At 45.8% G+C, this 18,500-nt stretch overlaps 1 protein-coding gene across 1 annotated transcript in view; it reads left to right on the forward strand.

The window, feature by feature from the left end:
* Positions 1–2,270: 2,270 nt before the first annotated feature.
* The window catches only part of LOC144475800 (uncharacterized), a 56,561-nt gene continuing 40,331 nt past the window's right edge, over positions 2,271–18,500 (forward strand). The window contains exon 1 of the mRNA XM_078192080.1: positions 2,271–2,403. The gene's annotated coding sequence lies outside the window, so the exon portion shown is untranslated. The remainder of the gene's footprint in view (positions 2,404–18,500) is intronic.

Consider the following 18,500-nt stretch of genomic DNA (forward strand, 5'->3'; position numbering starts at 1 on the left):
ATCTCGCGTGGCCCGAGTTCGCGGACAATAACGGCGTCGGGGATAGACGCCGCTTTTGTCCGGTCCGCGGTGCCGTAGTCAGAAGCGCGCGCGCGCGTCTTTCTCGAATCGATCCGATACACTTCTGACCCGTGACAAAGATCGCAGCGAACCGGGTCCGCCGGCCAATAATTGTTTCGCGCGATCGATATCCATCCGCCATCTCACCACCATCCCTCCGCTCTCTTCCCCACCCCACCCCCCTCTGTTGCTTGCGGTCTAGCATCTTACCGGTCATCCGATCCACCACGAGGACGGAGAGAGAGAGAGAGAGAGGTCGGGCCGGTCCTTGAGAAATTTTAATGGTCTGTTTGGACAAAAAGCGAATTTGTCCCTCGTTAAACGACAAGCTTTTTCAATTTTTCACGCGAAATTGGGTTGCGTATTTACGACGTGTTCGCGGTACGCTTCCACCTCTATCTTTATTACTGTGTCCGAGGGGGGAGGGGGGAGAACCCTTTAAGAGTTAAACGGCCCGCAGCAATCCACGAGTTGCTCCGCGAGCCATTCAGAGACACCTCAAAGTATCATAAAGTCCTCGAGGTGTTTCTGGGAAGGGCAGAGGTTCTCCAAGATCCTCTTCGAGGGCTCGTCGAAGTTCTCGGGAGGCCATCGGGACTGCCCCGGCTCAAGGACAACGGTTTCCATGGAAAAGTGGCACGACCCCCGGCTGCAAAAATCGGAGGGTAGAGAAACGATCGTGAATTGTGATCGGGGGTGAACCGAGGCCAGTCGAATGCACGGAGGAGGAAAAGTTTATATCGATTGTAGGTGTCGAGCGTGATTCAATATTTGCGTATTGGTTACGAACGAAGTTCTCGGTACTCGTCTGTTACTAATGTCTATTACTAATGTCGATTTTTTATCGAACACTACTGAATCACGGGGATATTTCCCATGATTCAACTCGTCGATCTGCTGATCTATTCAATAGTCTATAAATTAATAACTTAACCCCTAATTGCGGGTGAAATGACTTAAACATTTGCGACTTAAATATTTTTTAGTAATAGAAACTGGATTTAACAAATTTGAAATTTCATATCAGGAATGATTTCTTTATCTTTTTATTTCTTTTTGTATATATTTGTTTTATCTAATTCTTAAGACGCCTCTGCATAATAAATAAAACTCCTAAACTGCTAATCTAATTTGCTGTCAGCTGATTTTCCGTCACTCTAAACGTGGTATATTAAATAAATTAAGTAAGATAAATGGTGTACGAAATTATATAAAAATAAATGTTATATGAAATAACTAAGATACGAAAAAAAAATTAAAATAAGTGATATATAAAATTAAAAATTACACAATTAAAACTAAATTGAGTTATATAAATTAAACGATTGAAGTAAAATTAAAAAGAACCCGCCATGTTCATAGTAAAAATATCAAAAACTCACAATTAAAGAGTTAATTCGAAGAACCGCGCATTAAAATCGTTCTCAAAACGCACTAATCGTTCCACGAAAGCATACTAATCACCGCCGCATTGGCACTACGAACGCGTTCTGTAACAATCCTTAAACATAAATAATTCAAGACGTTCATTAATCTCCGAGCACGATAGAAAGGGTTTAATCGATCCACGGGATTGTTCTGGAAGCAGTGGTTCGATCGGCCACCTGGATCATCGATCGGTGGGCTACCCTTTGTCCAACTGGCCGAAAATCCCGGCGATTTTCGAGATCGGAAGAGCGATTTATATGCACGCGCACGTTTACGATCCTATCGAGTTAACTCGAAGGTAACCTATCAAGAGTAAAGGTACCACGGTCTCTCCGTGAGACCAGTAAGGAAGCCCCGTCATTGGTGGAAAGGGATGCCCAGCGATGTCCCAGGCAGAGGCAGAAAGGCGTTCGCCAGTCTCCTCTCGACGCTCCGAGTCAAAACGTTCCGAGGTCCCTCGCCTGCTCCGCCTCGCGGCGCGTTCCTTCGATTGTCAAACGATTCTCCACCGGTGATATCACACACACACACACAGTATTTCGCACGCGAATCGCAGTACTATTTATTATTACATCCACCGCACCATCGACGAGAATTAATTTCGTTTCGCAATCGAAAATCGACCGGTTCGAAATCACCATCGATTCGAAGAGTCGTTCCGGGGGGACACTGAGAGAAGCCGAGGTGTGAACTGTGCGACGTGACCAGTGACCGTCGATCCGTCGACGGATTTTCCGCCGATTGTGTCTTTCGTCGACGATCGACCGATCCATCGAGCGCCGATCGACCAGCAGAGCGCCGGCCTTGAGGATCGCGGCCGATCCGTGGAGATATTAAAGGCGACAGGCGCGGGGATCGTGTTACCGTTCCGCAGCTACCGAATGTTCCACGGGCACCGTTCGTGACACGAAAAAGGTATTACCAATATTTACTTGCGCCTAGCCGCGATGTTTGCTCAACTGCTACGAACGCGCCGCGCGATTCGAATCGTCGAGAATCACGCGATTGATCTTTCTCGATCGCCGCGAGACCGCTCGAAAATCGGCGGTCCTTGGCTAGACGGTGATCGACGCAGATCGCCGGATCTCGAGCGATCTCGAGCGGCGAATTAGAATGTCGGAAGGTTGCGATCCGGACGCGCGATCCGCTCGATCCTCGCCGTGAATCACGGCCGCGATCGGCGACCTGAGTCACGTATCAACGGCGCCGACTAAAATACGATCGAAAGGAAAAGGCCGCTTTCGGCCGGTCGCCGCCGTGCCAACGACCGATTAGCGGCCAACGAAAATTACGATCCGGTCGCGAGCGGCGGCGAGCAGAGAGCGAGAGAGATGCGGGAACGCTTTCAGTCGTGCAGGATGTGAGACATTAGAGGAGCGCGCGCGCGTACGCTTCGCGGGGTAAAAAAAGAATCTCCCCCGGATCGGGCGCTTCCCGTCCGGATCGTCGAAAAAGCTCCGAGGGCCCCGGGACGGAAAAAGGCGAGCCTAACGACGCGCTTAGGCTCGCCGCTTTTTCTACGACCGGTCGGACATCCTCGTATGATCCCTATAATCCGATCCGGCCGAGCTCGAAACCGACTGCGGACTATGCACGATCTGAGAGTCCCACGATTGTGTTGCTGGATCACGCCGGGGGGAAAGCGACTTTTATGTAATAATCGTTGAACTTTTGACAGGAGCTGAATGAAGGAATGATTTTATTTTCTAATTAGATGTAACATTTTCTAGATTGAGAAAAGTTGTATAAAATCGGAAAAAATATAGAGAACGACGCGAGAACAATTTTAGGTTATGAGATCATTTTTTAGTAATTTTAATAGTAAAGCTACTATCGTCAGTCATTTTCAATTTTCAAATTGTTCAAATTATGTATAAAGATTCCTTTCTGAAGAAATGACTGAATCAATTTCTTAATTGAAGTAGCGAATTTTTATGACATAACCTGACATTAGGTTATGCGATTGTTTTTTAGCAATTTTAATAGTAAAGCTACTGTGAGCAGTCACTTTCAATTTTCAAATTGTTGAAATTATAAAGATTCCTTTCTGAAGAAATGACTAAATTAATTTCTTGATTGAAGTAGCGGATTTTTATGGAAAATTGCCTATGCTAATTGCAAGGAACAGAGGTATAGCCTACTTTTCAAATGGTTGAATATACCTATTCCGTTTCTAAATTATTAAAATGAATAAAATTCTCTGTATGTAAAAATTATTAACCAGAATCGATGCCATCATTTGCTGTTGTTCGAAACTCTAAATCGATGAATGAACCCTTTGCGGTCGTAGCTATTTTAACTCGAAACCCAAAATAGCTCTTCCGTCCTGTACTATTTCTATTTCATATAGCCATAATGTGAAACAGATTTATTTAGTACACGATACGATAATATTGAAAATCGCCTCAGAGGCTCAACCCTTTAACTTGTAAATCCAAAACAGCTTCCTTACTTATAATATTTCAATCTCAATTGATTCATTGCATTTTGGACCTTTGGCATCATTGTACAACAATTCCTCAAATATAAACAAATCTGCCAACATAAAAATTCTAAAACATTATGTAACAATTTTTCTCGATGCCCCAATATCATCTCTCGACAGGAAAATGCACCGCTTCTCAGTTAAGAAACGAACCCGCCGCTCCACAAATCCGACAATCGCCCACCTAACCGATGAAAACGCGTGCAATTATTCCGACATCGTTGAATAAACAAGAGCTCGCGAAACAGTTTCGCGTTTCCACGCGGCATCGGCCCGCATAAACGCTTCTCCGCGCTGTGCGTTCGCACGGCGATCGTTGCGGTACAATCCGCAATGAAATCGTAGCGAAAGTAAGAGCCGCGTCGAGTCGGCGGCAAGAAAGTAAACGCGCGGGTAAAAATTTGTTCCGACGCGGTCGAAGGGTTAAAGATATCGGGTCGCGTACGCGGCAGGGATCGCGAGCGAAGGAATTTCTGTGGGAATGGCGGAGGCTGCGAAGTTCTCGGGAGCGAGCGAGCGCGCGCGCGGCCGGTAGCATTCGATCGGCGACCCCATGGGCCACGGAGCGGCTGCCGTTCGACGGTGACCCGGTGCTCAGGTCCCCGCCGCTTTTGCGTTTCGGGTTCGCTCGCTCGTCCTCGGCGAAGTTTAAGCGACGGTAATTGGAACGCGGCGTTCCGACGGAAAGTGGGCTAACAGCTTCTGTGCCCCCGCGTGTCCGGATCCTTGGTCGGATTTAGCCGCAGGATGGTGTTGTAAAAAATTCAATTTGTCGCCCGGGCTGGCCTCGAAGCTGCACTTTCACTCGCCACCCACAGAAAAGCGCAGCGAACAGCTGCCGTTCGCTTCGCCGCTTCAGCTCGTTCGCTCGTTCGTTCGTTGCTGCGTCGCTCGCTCAGTCGCTCGCTTACTCGCTCGGTCGGTCGTTCGCGCGAGCGATATTTTTCGAATCTCAAGGGTAGAGCACGCCAAGGGCTTCGGACGGACGCTGGCAGCTGACAGTGCAGATGGGCTACACCTGCCCCCGGACCGCGCTGTTTGCCGACCCATTCCGCTGTTGTTGTTTCTGCGGGAAATCAGGCGCACGCTTGATTGCGCTCGCCGCGTCCCCGTGCGCGTCCTCATCCTGATTGATTCCTACCGTCTCGTTCCCGCAGAAACTTATTCCAACCGGACGCGCGCGCTTGCGTCTTCTTCTTCTTCTTCTTCTTCTACGTCGTCGTCGTCGTCGTCCGTGATGCGTGGCCGGCCAGCCGCGGCGATATGCACTTGTTACGCACCTGCGACGCACCGACCGGCCCCGCCGAGTCGTTAACACTTTGACCACGAATAGCTTAACCCCTTGCACTTCTCTGCGTCCGCTGTCGCTCGGCTCGCATTCCGCTCGAGCAATCCCTAAATCGAATCTGCCGCGACATCGCGGTTAGAACTGCCGCGACAACTGCTGCTGTCCGGCGTACACGCTGCGCGAACGTTTTGCTTCGCGGCGCCGCACAGTGGGCCCAACAGAGAATCTAGCTAATAAAAAAATCATAATCACCAAGGACAGCTTTCTATGTCAATTTTTATGGTGTCGTTATAAAGAGGAGACTTCGATCTTCAAGTTCATGTTAATATTTATTATATTAACAATAATATTTATTATATTAATAATTAATTATATTAATAATATTTATTATAGTAACAAAAAACTATTTATTATACTAACACTTAATAACAAAAAATAGAATATACAAATGCTGTTGACTCTGTGAGTACTATACGCGCGCCGTTGCGTGTAGTCTCATTCTAAACGACTGGCCACGACTGTTTCTACTTGTTGCCGATATTTGAACGTTGCTCTTGCCGTTCAGGTAGCTGTGAGGCGTGCGCTTGTTCGAGGCGATTTTCTAGAGCTCGAATAACAGCGTTGTACGAACTCGTGCTTAACGCTAGGATTAACAAATTGAAATCATTCGTCGCTGTAACTGCTTTCGATTGATAAAGTGATATTGTAAAAATGTTTCTAGGAAATATTTTTTGAAAAACTCCTTCGTTCGAGCGTATATTGCTACAGAAATCGCACGATCTTTGCGTTGTTATAAGACGATATTTGTTTATTTATTTAGCAAATATATATAGAAAATTAGTCATAAAATTGCAACAAGAAGTAAATAATACAGAGGCATTTTTAAACTTTATTTTAATATACATTAATCTCGTTAAGAGATCGATAATTCTAGCGTTGATCTATCTAAAATACTTCGTTACTCATTTAATACTAATTTACATAGATACAGTCGGTGTAAAAAGTATTCGTACACCTCCAAAACTTAATAACTTATTTATAACTGCGCCAAGCGATCTAAATATTTTTCGAATGTCAGACAAATTAGTTTACTCTGGACAATGGTTAAAAAATTGCAACTAGGCTGAGAATAATATTAAAAAGATTAAGAGAATTAAAAATAGATATTTTTGCCATATAGAAAATATTATAGTACAGTTTCTGACCAATCTCATTTTCGTCGATATTAATAATTTTAAAGATTTCTTCGATTTATCGTGCATTCTGCTTATTTATTACGAAAACCCTTACGATTCTACTTGTACCAAAGATTCTTGTTATAAATGAATAAAGAAAGCGAGGAAAAAAGAAAAGAAGTAAAAAAACGAGGAAATAAACATACAAACAAACAACTAAATAAACTCGATGCAGTCGAACAGAAAGAAATTGCTGATAGCATAACGTTCGCTCTAGAAACACAAATACCATTTAATGAAAGAAAGTTATCAACGCCATTAAAACAAACTGATCCGGTATGCGCGCAATTAATCGCGCAACGTAAAATTGCATCGACCTGTCGGTCAGGTGTCTTCGATCCGTTCGCAGAAGTGAAAATTCTGTCGCGTTCGTGGCCGCAGCGAGATCGACTTGCGAAAGACGCACAAAGGGGACCCCTTTAAAACGCCGAGCACAATAAGGATAATGAAGTCGTCCGACGCCGTTTATTATTAGCAGCGATTGCCGCGAAATTAATAGCACGTTGTCTTACGTATCGCCGATAACGCGTGTCGAATGAAAAGTAACGTGAAAATAATTCCTCATTGAGCCGGGCAGCGTCGTTAAACCGACTCTCCGGGGCGACAGCGATAGCGGAATGGGATACGCGTTGAATGAACGCGTCGCTCTCTTTTCCTCCGAGCATAAATCTCCGGCTAAACAAAACCGTTTCGCGGGAGCACAAAGCCGGCCATTCTTCCCCGCGCGAATCTACCCCGATTAAACGATGTGTTTGCGCGACGCGTTCGCGAACGCGAACAAAAATGTGTCATCTTTATCGAATGGTTCGATCGAAACTGAGGCGAACGCGGCCGATACGAGAGCAGGTCGAGAGCAGTTACGCCGCGTTTCGCGAGCGTAATCAATCGTGCCGGGGGCCACCGCGTTAAAAATAGCCCGGGCAACTCTCGATACGGAGAAAACGGATGCACCGAACGCGGGCGCGCGTCCGTGTACCTCGCCGTGGCCGCTGTCCTAATTTCCCTCGCGCGTGATTATCGACTCGAACGGTTTTTCAGAGTCGGAATAAAAGAGATAGTTCTCGCGCCGCGCCGGCCACACAATTAGCTCATTCATCGGACGCATCTCCGGCCGCGCGCGCGCGCTCGCGAGCGAGCGAACGCGCTCTCGTACCACCGTGTACGTAAGCCGAGTGTATTCTCCGCACACGACACGCGCCGCGATTTGCTCGTCGGAGAAACGGCCGGGCCCTGCCGCGTTATCTGGCAGGCGCCAACCGCTCGAGATACACGCCGAGTTAGTACGCACTGTTCGCGCGCGCGACCGAGACCGTTTATGCGATTCGAGCGAGTCAAGTGGCCGGCGGCCCATCTTCCGGATTTTTGGTGCCGGTGTGTCACCGTTTGCAACGGGAAGCGTTCCGTGGCGGTTAGACCAAGGTAGGAGCCGACTAATTATGGCAATCGGACTGCGAAACGTAACTGCGCGATGGAAAGGTTTTCTTGTTTTCTCTGGGAAAGTTGTGGCTATTTTTATGGTAATTTCTTTAGACGAGTGCAGTTCTATGAGGTTAGTTTATATTTTCAAGTAGTCTTGTTTTTAGGTTACTCTGTTTGTTTTATTTAATAATTTACGGTGGAGAGCTTAGAGACTATAGATACAAAAGTACCTTAAGTATTCGGTCTTCTTTTTTTATTGTTTAAACACGTTGGATGTGTAATTAACTCAATTTAATGCAATCTATATGCGAAAGCATTTACACAGTAGAAATTTATGAAAATGGAAAGCGGCACTGTGGTTAGATAACTGTTTTATTATCGCAGCATTCGTGTCACTCGAGACGTCGCTGTGTTAAAACGTGTAGGATACTGGAGCATGTTAAAGGGTGTCTATTTTTAGTCACGGTATTTAATTTTTCTACTAAATTGCCAGATATTACATGACATTTAACAAGTACAAACGAATTGTTGAGAATTATTAGAAAAATTTGGTGAAAGTTAGGTACACAGAAGTTGAAAGAAAATTTTTTAACATTAAAGAGAAAACTGTTCCAACAATAATTATTCAATAGAACAATTTAGAAAAATTGATGGAAGCGGTTCATTTTCAGATTAATACAAAATTATAAAAATCAACACTGAAAATTGGACACTCTTTAGATGCGTTAGGATCTCCGACGAAAAAGGAGGCAGCCATTTTAGGCGATACGATTAGAGTTTAGATTCGCCTGCGACCGTTCGAGCGGACTTGATTTGACGGAACCTTGCCGCCAGGTCTCCGGCAGATTCGAATCGAAAACTCCGAGCGGGAACCTCGAAGCAGAACAAAGACGTCACTGGGTCGAGGCCATCGCGTGATCGGCAAATGGTGCCCAAGCCCGGGGAGTCGTTCACCCCTGCATCCTTCCCGTTATTGAAATCTCGATCACTGTCGATGATCGGGGGCCCTACGGGCATCGCGCGGCACCGCTGCCAACGATCCCGTGGAAAAATCACCGAACAACGCTCGCCCGCATTTGCATGATCGCGGTTGCGTTACACGCGATTACGGGCACTCTACTTTCGATAATGGCCGCGAGCCGATTTCCGCTGAGCCGTGATCGGAAAAGGATTCGCCTGGGAGATCGCCGGCCACGGACCACCCTATCCGATAACAACTGCTGGTATTTTTCGATTGGCGACGGGTCACACGCGCCCGCGATATTTGAGACATTTCCACTGCGTCGTTTATGTTGAGGTTATGTTCGTGTTCTTGAGCGTTTTTCTTTCGGACGATGCGCGTCAGTGTTTGGATTCCATGCAAATTTAATAGCAAAATGCGGCTGTTTCAAATTTGTTAGAAGAATTGTCGCGAGAGAGTTTTTATTATTAACTCCTTGTGGACGAGGATTTTTAAAATAATAAAAATGTCTTGGTTGGAAAGTAGATTATGTATTGAACTCATTAGAAGATAATTATTTAATCGTCTCTTTGACATGAAAGAATTTTGAATTTTAATTAATATTAATCAGTCGTGGGGTTTTTAAAATAACAAAAATATCTCCGTCAGAAAAGTAAATTATGTACTGGACTCAATTGTTATTAATTCGGTGACGATCCAAATACACTAGGTCAAGACGACCCAAGACCAAGAATTGATTTCTATAAAATTCCACAGCACTATAATCATTTTCATCCCATTTCGATTATATATAAAAAAGCACAATTCTTGCCAAATTTATTCCAAGCAGATAGCTTGTCAGAAAAACTTTCCAAATACAACGTCCTAAACTAATTCAGAGAACGTTTTCTACAATACATAAAAAGACTCGAAGTCCATTTCCTCAACAAGAAAAGCTGAAAGAAAAATCAGCGACATAAATATCCCTTTGAATCACGATACCGTCACTTTTAATGGCGCCTTAGAACCAGAGTGCAAATACGCTTTCTTGTTGCAGGAAATTGTACGACCGTAGTAGCGCGTTCACCCAATGAAAAGTGAGCTTGTTGAATACGGAGAAAGAGTTCGGCTTTGATTTCGACTTTTCGCGCGTCTTTCGTCCGGGACAGGCTTTTACCACGGAGCAGTTACCACGGCGTAAACGGGTTTACGATTGAACAATCCCACGCGTCGTTCGCGGCGCAACGAGCTGGAAAGTAATGTCGCGGGATTGAAAAAAAAGGCACAGCTAGCTGCTCGAAACGGAAGAGGACAGGTGGGCAGGTACTCCTTCAACCTCCATGGCGCGTTGCCTCGTCGTCGTCGTCGTCGTCGTCGTCGTCCTTAATTGCGATTCGTAACCGTGAGACCACGCGCGGCTATTATCGGGTCTGTTCGCAGTTCGCGCAGCGCAGCGTCGTTCGAGAATAACCGGGCTCTCCTCGAGGACTTCCGGTCAGCCGCGCCTCTTCTTCGTCGACCAATTCCGACCGTGATTCCCTGGCAGGCCGTCGGGCATTTCGTCGTTCGTAATCGGCGGGGACAAGGCCCCGTCGGTGACTCTCGGCCGTTTAAACGGGGAAGGGGGTGGCAACCTTGTGAATATCAGCTACCAGTAATTGTTAAGATCAAATTTTGAAAGTATATGTTTTTATAACATTTTCTATGATTAATTTAGATATTTAGAAATCAATTTTGGAAATATATTTTTGAAGTGAGAAAAAATTTTTTCTTTTAAGAAAAATGATCGGAACGTTAAATTTGTACCCTTAGTATCCAGTACTGTGAATATGTGCTGTAAAGAAGATTTCAAGTTAAAAGTTTTATTCTTGTAGAAGTTTTTCAACATTAAAGTACTGTTTTTTATATTGCTGTATTGTTTAAAATTATGTGATAGATATCGTGTTAGAATCAAACAGGTTATGTCAGGTTACGCATCGCAGAAGCGTTTTAAATAATACAGCAACATAAAAAATGTTACAACTCCCACAAATATAAAGTTTTTAAGCTGAAAATTTTTTACATGAACATGTCACTGAGGGAGTAAAAATATAAATTCCATATAACAATGTTTTTTTTGAAAAAAGTAGTGTAACCTAAAATTCAATCACAATTAACCCTGGTTGAGCCTGAAATAAAAAATTGAAAATAAATTGACGATCCATTGAAAAGATAAATGCTTCTTAGCCAAAAGAATCCACCAATAAACGCTATTCTGTCTGACAGTAAACGTTTTGTTGCCCCGAACCTCGCGTCTCCGGAAGGTGACAAAATGGCGGGTCCTTTGCTCGGAACGACGAAAAAACCGCTTTCCGTAATCAGCGTATTCAGGGTGCAGAAGTTCGCTTGGACGCCCGCGACCGCAAGGAATGCGCGTCCCGCGGTGATTTTAGAATGGAACGACCGATCCGACTGCATCGGTCGAAGTGAATGCCATTGACAGGCCGGCGGTACGCGACGCGGTTCGATTTAATTGAACGGCTGAAGGGGCGCGTCGATACGTCCCGGCGCGGTCGAGTTCTCCGAGTCCCGGAGCTCTCTCTCTCTCTCTCCCTCTCTCCCTCTCTCCCTCTCTCGCCTCGGCCGCGGCCGGGCCGTTTCCAAGCGGCAGCCCGCAATTTCTCGTAATTATTATGTTTATCTTCCTCATTCACTTAAGCCGAATGCAGCGGGCCTCGCGCCGATCGGCCGAGCGGATTTCACCGAAACGAATCTCGCCTGCGCGGCCACGCGTCGGCCATTACGTCGTTCGGAGGGCGTTACGGGCCGATCCACTTTGTCAAACTCGATTTGCGTGATTCCCGTTCCGGCTCCCCGGTTGTCGGGCCCGGGGATCAGGCTCGCGCAATTAGTCGAATTATCGTGTCGCCGGGACGGGACGAAGCGGGTTCCGACCGCCCCGGAGGCGTCGCGTCGGTCCGTCGGCCGACCAGAGTCCCGTGGTTTCCTGCTCGTTTTCGGGACGACGACGCCCGATGAAAGAGCCCCCTCGGCTCGCACGGTTCCGACTCCTTGTCTCCTTAGCGTTCCCTCTTCCAGGGTGTTTTTCTCGGAAATTAGCGATGCTGCCATTCGCGCGTGTGTCGTGCGACGCGCAAGACCGGATTGCAATTTTCGCGTCCGTTTCGTGAATCGGCGGACAGGAATGCTTGCGGTTTTGTCGACGGCGATGCATTTTCTGGCTTTTAACCTTTTAGGCACGGCAGGATTTTGCGCAAATAAAGTTTTTCGTAACTAAATTACGATTTTCTCTTAATATATATTTTTTCCGGATATCTATATATAGTACTAATAATATATATTCTTTCCTTAATAAATTGTATATACACACTTTCACTTGAATTGTTTGCTTTAATAAATAATAAAACAATTGAGTAAAGCACGAGCCATTCGCGAAAGCCACTATAGTGGCGCGTAGTATCTAAAAGGTTAAGCGTCGATTGTCTAATAACCAGACTGCCGATTTGACGCAATTGTGACGAAAATTTGTAAGTGTAATATAAAAATGTGGGAAGGTCAAGGGATTAAATGAAATTAAATATTCAAATTGCTGAAGAAAGAAAGAAAATACTAAAACACTTGCCAGCATCACTCTAACGCCTTCGTACATCAATTTCTCGTCCAAGCAAGTACACCTGCCATGCAAACATCAAAAAATCCGAATTTGCAAAATAACGCAATTTAACCAATATAACGCATCAACCTGACTACGTTTAAGAAATTTCTCATGATCGCTGCAAATTGCGCGATTCTACTACAAAACCTCGATCCACAACGTCGCAAGCGTAATCGTCGAGCGTCGCAGCGGCTTCTACGTCAGCAACGTCGCTTCCCGACATCCGGTTCGCATGGAGGCGACGTCGAGAACGCGCGGTGGCTTCGTTGGCGACGAGACGTCGCGGCGGAATGCCCGACGGCGCGCGGCACACGCCGCGGAATTTCAATCCCCGATTGAAAATCTCGCGATCGGGCGACGTCCGCTTCCCCGTGGATGGTCGCGTCCCGTTGGAACTTGATCTTCGCGTGTCTTCGCGGCGATCTCGACTTCCCGACGCGCACGAAGAAACAATCCGCGCGACTCGAAAATGGTCGGGACAGCACACGACGTTCCGAGAGCTCGGCCGCGCGCAAAACCATAGTTGCCGGTCTCTCTCTCTCTCTCTCTCTCTCTCTCTTTCTTTCTCGATTCGATTCCAGAGAAGCGGCGTGTATCGGATTTACTTTATTGGCGCGGGCAATTGAGTATTTGCAGCGGCTAAGAGAACCGTGTCACATCTTCGTCCCGTTTCTCTCGGTGTTTTACAGTTGCCTCGAGTTCTGGAGGATAAAAATGGAGTCCAGCGAACAGAAAATCGCAGAGAAAACTCGCGGCGATGTTCGCAAGCTTACGGACAATTATATATTTGCGAATATCGTTCGAACGTCTCGCGAACGCACTGGATCATTAAACGAGGAACACATAAATTTTACTGTAAAATTATCGAGCCGGGCACGCGTTTCGCATTTAATGGCCTAACAGTTTATTTTATGGATTAATTATGTTGTCCTACAAACGCGACGCTGTTCGTCGACTTTACGAGTAATATTTATTGGCAATCAATACCGCTTTAATTGCTTCGGTGTACGACGAAGGAAAAAATGTAGGGAACTCGAATTGAAGCAGCGTTGACTTTCCCTCGTGCTTTTCCGCTGGCTTTCCCACGGATCGTGGTTCGTCGGCATCGAGACGCTAATAGATGTTCAAACGTTTAAAGATATTCGATACTTGTCGCAAATGAAGATGATAAATAGATTGCGGCCGAAAGTCGGCTAGAGATGATAAGGCTGTGTAAAATTCGATCGATTTGTATCGATAATGTACGCGTCATTTTGCTAATGTAAGCTTAAATAATAAAACGATATTGTTTGCTAAATATTGCGTATCGTGTCCAAGAATAGTATCGAGTTTGTATGACGACATAGTCTATAGATAAAGTAAAATATATTTTTAAGATATTATTAACATGCACAGAAAGTCATGGTTGGATCTAGATCGTTCTTCTTTGTATAAAATGTTAGATCTATAAATATGGTAGCTGATAAATCTACAGAATTTTTAATTTTTAATTTTAATCGTATCATGCCAGTTTCGCGCACCTTGGACGTCTACGTCGACTTCTTTACCGGTTCTCTATAAGTCTATATTATTCCTAGTGAAATTACATAATGCATATAGCGTCTCGCCTCTATGTATAAACTATTTATCTGCAAGAGGCTTTCAAACCATTCACTAATAAATAAAAAATATTAACACTAATGTTTGAACGATATTCGCGAGCATATAAATGATCAGAAATTGATGATAGGGGATGTGTAGCTGTCAATTTGTTAATTTTACTTCTTTACATACATTAAATAAATTAAATTAAACACCAACACATTTCCAAATATACAAAAATAATTATAAGTACTATACAATGCTCTACATATACGTTTATCCTAACAATAAACAATAACAGCGTACACTAATCCTGACAGAGAATCAGCGAATTTTACGTTTCGCCTAAACCCGTCTCGAATTTTGCGGTGCCGACTAGCAGACGCGTCTATTTGTTATGCATTGGTTTTACCCTATCGGCGCGGCAGTCGACAATCCGCGAGAGACGAAGTGCATCGTAACCGTAGTTTCGCGTCGTTTCCCCGATGTTTTACGGTGTCCCACGTTGTAGAGGTGCACCGATCGCAGTGGAATAAAGGAGAAACGAAGCGGTGTTCGAACTCGGCGCGGGCAGTTTAGGGTTTCGTGCATCCAGCATGTTCGAAACGCAGTGCGACACCGGGAATTCCTCTCCGCGGCTCGTTCTCGGTACCAAGAGAAAGAGAAAGAGAGAGAGAGAGAGAGAGGAGAGACGTGGTCCCTCGGTGTATCCGTTTGGTCGCCGCGGAGTTAGCTCGGACGGATTGTTCGCTGCGCGGCGGAGGTCCGTGGAAAAGTGTAAAGGAGAGGAGAAAGAGGAACAGAAAGAGGGAGATGGGGAGAAGAAAGAGAAACAGAGGAAGGGAGATTGAGAAGAGAGAAGAAAGAGAGAGAGAGAGAGGGAGAGTGAAAGAGAGGGAGGAAGGCAGCTGGAAAGAGCCGGTAAGGGAAGAGGGACGAAGAGGTAAGGGAAGAGGGCCGAGCCGGGAGCCGGGAGCAAAGGAGAGAGAGCAGAGGTTGGCGAAGAGTGCTGACCGGAGGAGAAGCGGACGGTTCAACGAGTAAGAAGAGAAAGAGGAGGACGAAGAAGAAGTTAAGATGGTCCAGCGCGCGCGGGCAGCATCAGCGCCGCAGAGCCGGAGGTGATGACCTGCTCAAGGCCACCCGCTCCCAACCTCTTCGACCGGAGAGGAGAACCACTCTTCTTATTTCCCGTTGCTCTCTTTTCTCCCTTTTCTCTCTTTCCAGCTCCGCCGGAGTCTCTCCCTCCTTCCTTCCGACTGGCTCTCGCCCGTTCCCTGTCCCGGGGTCCCGTCCCGGCTCGCCTGTCCTCTTCCTGTTCACCGTCCTCGGACTGGTTCTCTCTCTCTCTCTCTCCCTTCGTCTCCCGCGCTCCCCCCCGAGCCCTTTGCGGCTCTCCTTCTGGCGACCCCCCTAATGTCAACTTCCCGGCCCGGTCCTTTCGTCGGGCTGCTTCCCGGTCGTTCGAAAAATCCGACCGAAATATCCTCCCTTGATCCTCCGAGCGTCCGGCCGAACGCCGCGATCGGCAGCCTCTAGCTATCCTGTCGGCTCCACCGAGCGACACGAGAAACGAAACTTGCTGTTTTGGCGTAGCAATTAATTCGCGGCTCTTGGAATCGTTCGATTTTTACTTAAACTTTGGGTTTCTTTAATTTTTGCATTTTTAGGTTAGATTATATTGTACTTGGTTCTGCTTCTGAGAAATATCCTCGTTTTAATTAAAGTGGGGAAATTTACTAATTTTATTCAGTTAAAGTTAATTTGGAATATGTTGAGGGAGTAATTAATGTCATGGAACTTTGTGTTGCAATTTGAATTTGATCGAATAGAATACTTGAACTTGATAAAAGTTTCGAGGTTCGTAGCGCGGTCGAGGACATGGTAATTGGCATTTTTTCCCCCGGTTTTGCTGTAACATAATTTAGAAAAATAAATTCAATTTCCTTCTTCCACGACTTTTAATTCGATTTTAATTCAGAATGTCTGCTTTTTGTTGAATAAACTGCGCACCGGTGCACATAAGAAACAAATTTTGCTTTTTATAAGGACTTTTAATAAAGTCTCTCGATATTCTAGGTTTCTATGTATATCTATATATATAACATTATTAGACGTATTTTGTTATTAGACTATAACGCTTTAATAAGGAAATATGACATATTTTTTAATGAGAAAATTGAATTTCTTTTATTCGATGAATACAAAGATAATTATGCTCAAAAATAAACTAGAGATACAGTAAAATTAATTACCTTACAGTGATCGACTGCTCTACCATCATCTATCGACGTCTCCAATCATCTACTGCGCTTATTCAAACAAAACTTAAGACTTACCTTAAAATGGCAGCATTATTACAACCTGCATAGATTAAACATAATAACCTAAAGAATTTCCATCGTCTCACTATATTCTACTCAACCAACCTCTGCGTTCATCGATCTTTAATTCCATTTAATTCACGTTCCACATAAACGTAACGAACCCTTTATTACAGAACCTATAATAACAGCAATCTTGAATTTTTTAGTATTTCAAAAGCGTCCGTTTAATTCTACCAAATAAATAATTAATCGAACCCGAGTAGAAAAATCCGCCATATCTCGTACGATAAGCATAAAGTTAATTATGCTTGCGAGCGAGCAAGAAGCGCAGTAATTGGCTGGCGCACGGTAACTGGGTCCGCTACCCCGTCGGATCGCGACGCGAAACGGGCCGCGTTTTCGCCGACGCGGTGGGAGGACTCTCCGGCGCGCACATTCTTCGCCGGAGAGGAACGCTTTCGCGGAGCGGGCAGATTAAAGCGGGCGATATCGGGGGGGGGGGGGGGCCGTTTTACGAGTTCTTGCGGTGCGTTGCAAAGGCCCGGGGACCGCGGAGTCCCGCCGATCCGCCGCGGCTGCCGCGACGCGCACTTAAACGCGCGATGATCGACGCGAACGCGTAGCTTAATCGACCGTTAAAATTCCATGTCCGTTTCAATTTTACGGGCCGTTTAGCCGAGAGAGCCGGCCCAGACCCGACAGGGGCCAGCGCGAATTTGCAAAACTCCGCGCGGCAGCCGCCAAACCGCGGAAACGCGATCCTCGTGGCTCGCGCGCCTCCTTCGCGGCCGAACGATCCGACGCGGACAGGGATCGATGGCGAATCGATCGCGATCCTTGCTTCTGCCACCGTCGATCCTCTCGTTTCACTCGTATTATACAGTTTTACGATGTACAGTTTTACAGTCGACTGAGGATTTTTATTCTACAGCAGCGTCCTTAGTTACCCGTCTTCGACGACTATACTCGGCACGATGTGAAATGTTTTTCGGGATGCCGTTTGCAGTGATATAAAGCTCGATTTTTCCTCTTTAATTTAAAGAAGACAAAATGTTGCTGCGATTTTTGTTCGCAATGTTACAGCACTTTAAAGCGATGCGTAGACTGACCACCCCTTTCCAGGGGTGCGACTTGTGAGATTACTTCAAAGTGCTGTAACTCCGTGAAAAAAAATCGCAGCGACGTTTCCTTTTTTTTAAATTAAAGAGGAAGGATCGAACTTCATATCACTGCAAACGGCATCTGGGAAAATAATTTTGCAAGATCCGTGCATTTCGTCAAATATTGCAATTTTCGATACGGTAAATATGGCTTCGCGTTTGAAGGCTCACGGTGGTGAGGATGCGCCAAAATTAAAATAAAAATTTAAAACAAAAATTTAAAATAAATATTATTATAAAATAGGGGTTTCAAGCTTTAATTTAAAGAAAATGTCATCAACCTGCAATGATATTTCACAAAGTTATCGTCTGTCGAAGTTGATCGATTATCATCCAAAATTCGTCTACAGTGTAATTTCTTCGAGCAGCGTTGTCCGTAATAAAAATTCGAAGTCTAGACAGCGGATCCGATTAGTATGGGTACCAAGCACCGGCATCGGCAAGAGAGGGAAGGGGGGGGGGGGGGGAGAGTCCTTCGGCCGTAGCCCAGGATCAAAAGATGGACGATCGATCGGTCCGCCGCCGTAATTTCCAGCATCTATTTGCAGTGCGGTCGCAAATTACAGCAATCAAAATCACTTTCCCCCCATCGCGTCGGGGCCGTTCGAAAACAAGGGAGGCCACCGTCGAGATTAATTAATATCGATCGGGGGGGGGTTCCAAGGGTTGTTAGCGTTGCGGCGGGGGGGGAAGCACGCTCGATGTGCCCGTGTCTCGAGATATGGATCTGCGCGGGCAACGTTCATTAAGCGATCAAGGTCGCAAGCCAACAAGACAGCCGGGAAAGAGAGAAATAGAGAGAAAGAGAAGAGAGGCTCGCGGTGGATAGAGAACGGTGGACGCTTGATAGAGGAAGAGGACGCGGTCCCCGCAGTTCGCTCTTCCGCGTATTCTGCTGATTGCTGAATGGACGCGACGGTGG

This window comes from Augochlora pura, chromosome 10 (assembly GCF_028453695.1).
Source record: "Augochlora pura isolate Apur16 chromosome 10, APUR_v2.2.1, whole genome shotgun sequence".
Taxonomy (NCBI): Eukaryota; Metazoa; Arthropoda; class Insecta; order Hymenoptera; family Halictidae; genus Augochlora; species Augochlora pura.